Below are 8793 nucleotides of genomic sequence, written 5' to 3' on the forward strand. Positions count from 1 at the left end.
AAAAAATATTCTTTGTTGTAAACTTGGGAGGATGACTTCCAATCACATGAGTATAACATGGAAGCTTGATTTTTAATAGTTATTTGAAACAATACTTAAAACTATTGTTATCTATATCGAATACAATATAGTGAAAAACCCCAATAAGTTAGAAAATTAAAAAGAACTTTATATACTTTCAACATTAACCAGTGAATTTTAATTTATTTTATTTTATAATGATAAAAATACTTTATTGCTTTTACATTCTATAAAAAAGAGATATATTTCACTATAATTTCGGAATAATTTTCAGAACAATGTATGTGAATGCAAAGGCATTACTTTACTTGCTAATAAACTGTAAAGTTACTATGTACCATATGTAATTTATTTTGATACTGCCAAAATGTTTTTCATATACACTGTAAATGATTATTCTGAAAATATTTTCTTACTTACTTCTACTGTAGGATATACCAAAAATATTTTAAGTGGACAATATAGTACTCATAGAAAGTGATTCAAATCAGACACATACTGTGCTAGAAGCCAAACACCTTCATTCTTTGTTTTTTATTAATTTAAAGTTGTTTGCTCATAAAATAAGTAATATTTTACTCTTGAAGAATTTTTCTTTCTTCCATTTATGGGAAGACCAAAAGGGTCTCATAGGTCATTCACAGTTATGAAAGAAACAAAAAAAATCCCTTCAGAGGTGATCTATCCTTTATTTTTCACTAAAAAAACAAATTATTTGCTTGGATGGAAACCTTTTGTATAGCAGCGTAATTGCTGTTATCAGTGGGGTGTCCTGGAAAATGAGATACTCTGTCTCAAGGAGTTATAACATATCCCTATGCATAAAATCTGAATAAATAAATAGGAACCAACCTTGGAGCTTCTTGCAGAGAGGAAATACATGAAACACAGCTGAGAAATTAGAAATAAAATCTCACAGGGTAATGAGTGAACACAAAATGATTTAGCAGTGGGGTTAGGCTGATTTTTTTCAGACTATATACGTTTAAAAAATTATTTTGTAACAAATACTAAATTCTGTCATTTTCAGGAGAGCAAATTATGTGTATTATTAAGTCAAATATTGATTATGCTAATATATATCCACCTTTAGTTGCCTTATTTTTATTTAATCCATATCATTTTATAAGATCACCAATCCAATGATTGTGTCTTATTCATTTTTTCTTTATTTGAGTTGCTTCTATGAGTCAACTATTCTTATTCACAATACAGGTAGAGTAATGGACAAGGGAATATGTGGCTATTTTCTCATGGGAATTGGAAATCACATATAAAATTAAGAATACAAACAAATACAAAATAGTTAAATTTGCGATAAATGCTACAAAGTAAATATGAAATAGTTAAATACTATGAAGAAAGTAAAGTTGCATTAGAGAATCTTCCATAGATGTAGAATATGTGAATTAATCTTTAAAAATGGACTCTAGGGGACCGAAGATCAGGTAAGCGACTTGGCTGCTGTTTTAGAGGACTAGAATTTGCATCCAATGATCAAAACTTTCTAGAACTGATCATTGAGATACTTATGACCTTCTCAGGCACCCACACACATGTGTACATACATACATACATACATACATACATACATACATACGTACATGAACAGATTCTTTCACACATAAATTTTTAAAAATACAGATTAAAAACAAAAGAAAGGGGAAAAGGATAGATCCCTTCATAATGGTATCAGGAAGTAAAGGTTTATAAAAAGACCTGAAGACAAAGGTATTATTTTTGTTTTTATCTAAAATTAATCAAGTAACTGTGGTTTTATGCTACAGTTGACCCTTTTAGGCTGAATAATCTACATACTTTATATTTTATTTAGAAGATTATTAGAAGTAGGCTCTTCCATAGAGACTATGACCCATCTAGATACAGATGGTATATGTGGTTCTCATGATGTAGACAGATGTGATTTCAACTTAAGAATCAGGCTTCAAATCTAATCAGAAAATGGTTTATTACTTGTAAAATATTCATTCACTATTTTGTCTATGGGCCTATTTTACCAGGTTGGCCATCGTTCAAGTTCACAGGGTTCTAGAAACTCAGACAGTATGATAAAAGAGGGGAAGGTGTTAAGAATCATACGTGGTGGGGACTACAGGGGGAAACAGTATTTTCTGGACACAGCAGGGTAGTTTCACATATGAGTCCACTACAATTAAGGCAGAATGCATAAGGCATGTGAAGGCTCAAGCTAGCCAAAATTTGAGCATGGAGAGGGGAGATGGGCATGAATTATCCCACTAGCTAAGTTGATACTGACAGCTAACTACAAGTGGGAGAGGAAAAATTTCTCTTAAGCATGCAGTCCTCAATGAGTCAATATCCATCGCGTGAAGAGTATATGGAATGTAAAATTATCCATGTACTCAAGAGTGTATGAATAGTATAAGCCATATTTCACCTTTTTTTTTAAGGAACAGAATGCTGGATAGATACACAAGGAGATATCAGTCTGAAAGGAGTGAGGGAAGGGGTAATATTAAAATGTATATAAGAAATCCTCAAAGAACTAATGAAAGAGAGGGAAAGAACTTGTAGTGAAAGTTGAAGTAGAACACAAACTTGACATCTTAAAGTCAGGTGAATATACAAAGTATTTTTGTATTCTTGGCCATTATTTATTCTCATTGATTGATTCTAACAAGACCAGTAAGCAGACTGAGTAATGATGCTCAGCTGATAAAAACATGTCCTCAGTACCACCACATAAACTGCTGAAAGTGGCCTATATTTGTACTATGAGTACTTGTCTGGTGGAGGCAGGATGGTCAAAAGTTCAAAGTCCTCCATGTCTCTAGTGAGTTTTAAACACCTCTTTGAAACATGAGATCTAATATGAGAAACAAAGAAACAAACAAAACAAAACCAAAAACAAAAATAACAAACAAACAAATAAACCACCACAACAAAGACTGAAAATCATTGTGCCCATGCCTGGATTCTCTGATTATCAGTTCTCGTTTACATTTTTTACCTGAACATGAAAGACTGAGTTGTAATTTTTCTTCTTCCACAGTCAGAGGTTGATATTATATCCACCAGAGAATCAGGTTGGGACTGAAGTAAAGAAATTATAAGAGCTTCAGGATTAAATAAGATAATTGTGAATTCCTATAGCCAATGTGACTTGTGAGTATTCAGGATAACAGATGATAATATTAAAACAAACAAACAAACAAACAAACAAAACAGAACAAAATAAAATACCACAGGAAGACATAAGGAAATAGTTATTTTTAAATCACCAGTGCTTCCAGAAAAAACAAACACTACCAACATCAAAATACTAGATATCTAGTCTCCACATTAATTAATTAATTTGAAAATTGATTTATTTAAATAATCTCGTATGTGAATCTGTTATGGCAGTTCCAAAAACCATTAAAGCATTACATCAACCTACCAACTGAAAAAACATATGAGATACTGTTGTGCCAAGGAAATGTTAGTGATCCCCCCCAAAACAGACAGGAGTCAATCAGATATAACTCATGGCAAAGTCTTTATTCTATTCAAGCTAGCTGGCTTGCCTGCCCTCCTACACACCACCATCACATAGGATGGTTTTGGTGGAGGGGAAGCCCCAAATTTCTATTGGGGCAAGGCTTTATAGTGAGTAGTAAGCAGGGAGTATGTGTGCAACGCTATTTTGGAAAGCTACTGTGGCCTTTAACATAATTGGCTGCTGCTTGGAGTCGTATCATAAACATAATTTCTGCTTCCCTCTGCCTTGGTGGTCATTAGGCAGGGAATAGGCTTGTGACTTGGGGGTGCATGTTTGTTGTGGGAATAACCTGTAGAAACTGGTCTTGTTGAGGGTGTAACCTGGAAACTCTAGTCTTGTTGGGGATTAGCCTTGAGACTGGAGCTAGGCTCAGGTTTTGTTTGGGATCAACTTGGAAACTAACGCTAGGTACTAGCCTGTTAGTTTACCTGAGTTCAAACTTAGGTCAGGTTCCCTACAACGAAGTCTGTACTTAAAAGATTTAGCATCTCAATATCATTTATCATCTTCCATACCAAGCCTAATTTTCCTTTTTGATTTCCTTGTAAATGTCACTTTTATTCTCTTGTAGTAATTGTCATCTCCAAGGCTTACTGCATCTCTCTGTTAATCTAAGCCTAGTCCTGGACACTTCTAGCCTCTCTAAAATCTTATCTAGGCCTACAGTGTTTTCAGTCTCTCAGAGTTACTGTTAAATAAACTCACCCTTCCTTGTGTTTTCTTATCTCTTATCTCTGGCTGGCTGATTCAACCAACTGTTCTGGCTCAAAGTCCTCTCAAGTCTGAATGATTGAATCAATCTCTCTCTCTCTCTCTCTCTCTCTCTCTCTCTCTCTCTCTCTCTCTGCTGAATTGGTCTGCTTTATGTCACACTAACTCTAGCAATCTGTTCTAATCTGTCTCCTTCTCATATTCTGGCTCTTTTTACTCTTTATCTGTGGCAAGCTTGTTCTCTTTCTACTACCCATCTCTGTCCTAGTAGTACTGCCTCCTTCTCTTTTTCTCTATCTTTCCCTTCCTCTTTAAGTAGCTTACTTTTCCTCTCTTCTCCTGAGGAACATATCCTATTCTGTCAAATCTTTCTCTGACTTGTCACTTTGTCTGCTACTCAGTTAGACGTCGCTTTCAAACACTGGTGCTTCTTTCTAGAAACTAACTTTACCTTCATTTTTTGGGATTAAAGATGCATGCTAAGGGCATGTCTGCATTTCAACCAGAGTGACTGCTAATGCTGATTGTTCCATAACTAGAAACAGGTTTTCTCAGTAAGTAACACATTCCTGGGGGTTTGAGTTTTACCAAGTATTGGGCCACATCACCTGTCTCCTGAAATGATGAGTTTATTTATCTGTTTCCTCAAAGCAGTGCTACAAGTCTATTTTTCTCTTTTTTCTCTTTATGTATTTTAGTATCAAGTTCTTTCTCCACTATGAATAGAAGTATCAAATATGTCCACTGCTCTGTATCCCCACTGGCATCAATGCAGTTCAAAACAGTCCAGTCTCTTATTTGAGTTACTATTTCAGTTTCCTTGATGGCAGATTCTTTGTATCCTTCAAAACATCTCTATGAATTGAAAATCTGACCAGTCACTTGCCTATTCTTTCTGTATTCCCACTGATTTTAGGGTAAAACTTGATGTTTCTATGGCTGGAAAAGCCCTTTGTGTGCTTTTTTATATTTATTTCTCCTCTCTGGTTTATATTCTACTTACTTTTTGAAACTTTATAAAATTTTTGTTATAGAAATTGTATATTCTTTTACATTTTCTGGGGCATATTTTCTACATGTTCGCTCATATCTAGACTTCTGCACATGTTATTCCCTTTGCCTGAGAAACATTTCTACCGTTTTCTGTCTTCAGTCTCAATATTCCCTAAGTTAACATCTGCAGTTCTTGAGTCTTGGCATCTCATGATCTGAGAAGCTCCTAATGATTGGAAAATGTTAGTTAGGGTTTCATTTTATAATCATCCAAGCGATGATGCAGTTCTGTGTGAGCACTGTAAAACTATTAAGCCTGGCTTTCAGCCAATCTAAATAATATTTAAGACTATTCTTACTCCCACTTAAAGTAGAGAAGTTTATAGATATATAGAAAGTCACATGTTTTTTTAATAATTCAATTCTTAATTATTTCAAAATAGAAGAAACGTTTACATCAACTAAATTTATTCTTCAAAGACTACCATGAAATTATGAACCATAAATTTACTACTGAAAAAGATATTTGTTTCTTAGCTTCTATCTACAACATGATCTGAATCATCTACAGGATGACTCAAAACATCTGTCACAGAGTTACTTTCTTTTTAGATTACTTACTTTTGGGATCAGATGATATAAGATGACTTAATTTTTATTTTTTTATTGTTTTTATGTTTTAAATTTTTAATATTTTTATTTTTAAATGTTTTTTATTTTATTTTATTAATTTTTTAAATTTTCAATTAAATTGTGTCCTGTTTTATATAGTAACCAACCATTAAGAAAAAAACTATGAGAGGCAGAGAGCTTTTGGGGCTGCCTGGCAAGAATCTGACATGGGCCAAGAACAAGGAAATGGGCTGCTTGACAGGCATATGACATTGGCCAAGGACAAGGAAGTGGGCTTCAGGCAGTATTCTGATATTAGGTAGAACAAAGAAGTCATTTCAGGCAGGAATCTAACTATTAGGCTAGGACAAAGAAATAATTTCAGGCCGGAATCTAAATCTTAGACTAGAACAAGGAAGTAGGCTTCATACATGAAAATGACTTTGAGCTAGGACTGGGAAGTTGGCTCAGATATTTTGGTCATTCTGATAAGCTCTTAGAAACAGTGATCATGGGAGTGTTCATGGAACTTTGTTTATTGCCTTGCTTGTTCTTTGACTATTTGTATTTATTGTCTTGCTTGTTTGTTGACTATTTGAATCTATTGTTTTGCTTGTTCCTCAACCTAGAACTGACCTTAATACTTGCATGTAATTAAAATGATATAAAAGCCAAAAGGAGGAGGGGGGATGACATAGGAGGTTTCTAAGAATGGGAAATGGGGGAAGGATATGACATCTGAAATGTAAATAAATCAAATATCCAGTAAAAAAAGAAAAATACTATAAGTATATTCAGTCACATTGTAAGTGAATTTATATAGAAATAGCACTCTTATATTCAGCAAAAGTTTGCCTTTGTAATAGTGTCAGATACAGTTTTAACAATATTAATGATCCTTCTTAAAGGAATATTTCTAAAGATTGAATTATTTATCAATGAAATAAAAGTAATAATTTCCTGTCTTGTACTTTTTTGTGAAAATTAAATTAGGTTACAAATTTTAAATACATGTTATTATTATATGCTGCATATAATAATTTAGGTTTTGCATTGTCTTGTAATCCTGTTTAGCCAATTACTTAGAACTATACAATCTGTCGTGTGGTTTTGCTTATGCATTATGAGATTTTAGGAGTCACTCTCATTAGTAATTCACAAAATAATATTAAGCCAAAGGTCAAGTCTTAACTTCTTACTTCATTGAGCCATTTTATGGATCAACGATAACAAAACCAATTTTGCATCTATGGGTTTCCTTAAAGATGAAATTAACATTTCTATTTTTGGTTCACTAAGATATGGTTTGGGAAAGTACCTCTGCAATCAACTCTTCTGCATGTAAACTGTGATCATCAACTATCTCAAAAATTGTCTTACTTTACTCCCTGGAAGCAATTCATAGCAATAAAGTTAGAGCTAACAAATGATGTAAATTAACATTCTTTGTTTTCAAGATAGGAACACCTGTATTTATTTTAAGTTATTTTTTTTTTTTACAGTCCATATTTTGTAACCCTCCCGGTCCATACTCTGACTGTTCTACTTCCCATACCTCCTCTCCCTATCTTCATGAGAGTGTCTCCACCCCCACCCCATCCCACCAAACCTCCCCACTACCTGTGGCCTTCAGACTCTTGAGGTTTAGGTGCATCTTCTCTGACTGAGTCTAGACCCAGCAGTCCTTTGCTGTGTCTGGGGCCTCATATCAAATGGTGTATACTTCCTGGTTGGTAGCCCAGTGTTTGAGAGATCTTGGGGCTCAGTTAATAATTTTACACAAAAAGTAACTCATTTTTCAAAAGAAATGGAACTATGAGAACCAGTCAGAGTTGAATGCCCATTTTTAACATGGATTTCAAGTTGCTGACTGCCAACAGTGCACTAGACAAGCTTATATCCCACAGTTCTTCAGCAGTACAAGCAATTAGGAAGGCAAAACTAGTTTTGTTACATATATGCCAAAACCCAATTTTTAAGCATGGATAACTTCATTTTACTTATTTCAAATTCAAAGTCATAGAGGACACCATGCACATATAAAAAAAAATAGCTCAAGAAAGTTTGCTTGTTTCCAAGCTATCTATGACAAGCTTCAAAAACTTGAAAAGAAAGAATGCTGACAAAGCAGAGAATATGAGTACACTTCTTTTCAAACAATGAAAATGAAAGCAGAAACTAAAATTCAACCAGAAATAAACCCCTGATTGTTCTCCTGTCATCCTGTCACCTACATGAAACAGCTGCTAAAGCAGAGACAGCTGTTCCTGCTAAAAGCACTATTGCTGCTGATTTCCACAGACTTTATTTCTATTAATATGAAAGGGTTCTGACATGTTATTTCAACTCAGTGACACTGCCCATCTCAATTAGAATTTCACAAAGCCCTCACTGATGTTAGGAGAGCCTGGTCCAGTTCAATATTCATTTGATTTTGTTAATGTAAAAGGTCTCAAGGCATCTGCAACTTCCCACCATCTCTAGAGCATCATTGTGAAGATTTTTTTTTTAAATTTTGGAAACATGGCTAAATAACCCAGAAGTCTGCACAGAGATCTTCTCCTCACTCTCCATTTCTCCAGATGCAGTCCATCATGCTTGTTCCTAGTGATGCAGTAGAACAAGAGCTGCAGCCTCTCTTGCCCTCTGCTATTCTCTCTTGTAGATCCCACAGAACTCCTCCTGTCCTTCCTATCTCTCCTCATTACTGTGACCCAGGTTCCAACTCCAGCAGTGGCCTCCTTCAGGACTGGTCAGCCAGACAATCTCTCTGTGTCCTTCTCCCTCTCCCTCTCCCTCTCCCTCTCCCTCTCCCTCTCCCTCTCCCTCTCCCTCTCCCCTCCTCCCTTCCTCCCTTCCTCCCCTCCTCCTTCCCTCCCTCCCTCCCTCCCCTCCTCCCTTCCTCCCTTCCTCCCCTCCTCCTTCCCTCCCTC

The sequence above is a fragment of the Grammomys surdaster genome, unplaced genomic scaffold (genome assembly GCF_004785775.1).
Source record: "Grammomys surdaster isolate TR1022 unplaced genomic scaffold, NIH_TR_1.0 126115, whole genome shotgun sequence".
Taxonomy (NCBI): domain Eukaryota; kingdom Metazoa; phylum Chordata; class Mammalia; order Rodentia; family Muridae; genus Grammomys; species Grammomys surdaster.